The sequence below is a fragment of the Furipterus horrens genome, unplaced genomic scaffold (assembly GCF_987537825.1).
Source record: "Furipterus horrens unplaced genomic scaffold, mFurHor1.1.pri manual_scaffold_6, whole genome shotgun sequence".
Lineage (NCBI taxonomy): Eukaryota > Metazoa > Chordata > Mammalia > Chiroptera > Furipteridae > Furipterus > Furipterus horrens.
The window spans coordinates 71,468,129-71,470,334 of record NW_028327176.1 but is presented as its reverse complement, the minus strand read 5'-3'; positions in this window follow the sequence as shown (position 1 = coordinate 71,470,334).

The following is a 2,206-nucleotide window of genomic DNA, read 5'->3' as shown; positions in this document are numbered from 1 at the left end:
TACCTCTTCAGGGGAAAGGCTAAGGGAGTAAACCCCGACAGAAAATCCGGAGCCGGAGTCCCTAAGGCGGTTTGACATTGTAGTCAACACCGGCAACTCCTGCGGCGCACCTGAAGCCAAGCTGTATTGACTCCGTCTTTCCCTTGGACCCTTCAGCTGCGAAGAGAGGGGGGGTCTGCTGCATGGGCAACAGCAGACCCTCCATATCACCCTGCCCAGGCTCTGTAGCTTCAGCTTCACTGGAGAGGACACTCCAGCGTCATCGCAAGATGTCGATTCAACACGGGAGGAGACAGATACCGTGTCACTCCCGAGTCGGACTGCACAGCCATTCTCGGCGGAAAATAAAACGTGCACATGACCGTCTCTGGGTAAATGACGCACTGTCAGAGATGGCGAAATAACTTGGAAGTCTTTTGAAGGAACTGGGCCTGTCTAGGTGGATAAGTGGGACTATTAGTTTTTGCTTTCTGTTCTGTGATGAAAAATGTTTGCGATGCAGTGCCCCCTAGAACGTGGAAATAAGATTGCCCTCTGAAGAAAAACTATAAAATTCATCATTACAGGGTGAGAAGAGATAAGCAAAGTTAGTTGAAAGAGACAGAATTTTACCAGGCTTCAAGACTTGACCATATCCTGACCATGAAAGAAAGAGTATCATTCATGTGGAGGACCTCTCTGGTACTGAAGCATGAAAGAAAAGAGAGGTACACTTATCGCAGATGAATCCAAGCCTCCTCTAGGAGAGAGAGGATACCCTGGTTTTAATAGCAGGATCTGTCCAGAGCCCAGGAGTTGAGAAAGTGGTTTCCAAAGGGGTCATCCCATCAGACATTAAAGTCATATAACTCAATTCTTTTATTTGGATTCTGTATGCACCAAGCAAAAGTATAAATTAGACAGCCTGATCTGAATACCCGCTTGATAAGATCCTTGACTGTCTCTCACCCTCACTCAACCAAGTATTGTAGATTCTCCATGCTTAAATCTCTAGGTGATGTCTCAAGTATAAATCTGATCTTTGAGTTTCCTTAAAACTCTTCAGCATGGCCCTCACGGTAAAATTAAGCATTTAACTTGGATTTTTAAATCTCTTCATTATCTGACCTCTATTTCTCCTGCCTCCTTATCTTTTGCAACTCCCATTCTTTCACTCTTAAATACCAGCGGTTTTATGTATCTTAAGTGTCAACCGATGAAATTAAATTCTTTGAATGGGTCTTTTTTTTTTTTTTTTTCCCTGCCAAGCTATTATATATTGCTGTAATACTTTACCCCTTTTATATCTCAGCTTCAATGTCAGTTCCACTAATCTGAGTAATAGATGGCCCTCTAATGTACTTACCCTATTACAGCACTTAGGACAATATTTTTATTGCTTTAATTGCTTTTTAGTATCTCCCACTAGATTGTGAGTTGCACGAAAACAGGAACCATTCTGTGGCCTTAAATGTCGCTCATATCTGTCCCCTTCTTTATGTCTGCTACCCAAGTTGAGGCCTTCATTATCTCTAGCTTGGACAACTGCATTAGTCTATTAATTGGTCTCCATGACCCTGGTCTAGCTTTTCTTTAATCCATGCTCAACACTGCAGGCAGTGGTGGTTTTGCATAACACCTTCCTGCTTAAAACACTTCAATAGATTCCAGCTGCTTTTAGAAGTCCAGATGTTTTAGAATTCCATGAATTTGTCTTCTCCCCTTCTCTGTTCCCTTACTACCTTGTGCCTTGTACACCACTCCATAAATACTGGTTCAGTGAATGAGGGACTAGATCAAACTCAGTCAAACAGAACCAAGAACAAACGGATTAACCAAAGCAGTGCAGTCTAGCCACAGAGACTTCCTAGAGGAGTGTAGCCATAGAAGACTAGTTGTGTAACTCTGTCCCTGAAATGGGAGTCCTCAAAACATGCCTTATTAGTAGATGACTCTGTCTTTGTGTATGCCTGGATTATGCTACTCCCATCCACTTGGTAAACACCATCAGATTTTAAAACAGTTTTAAGTATCCCATCCTCTATTAAACTCTCCTAACCTTTCTGGACTGAGTGTAAACTGGTTCATCTTTTCCATAGCATAATTTATCAAAACATCAAGAGTGATGAAAATGTGAGACTCTTTAACCTGGGAATTGTGTTTCTAGGACATAACTACTAAAGAATTTAGCCTGGTTATAGACTTTAATACGAACACCAAAATGGTT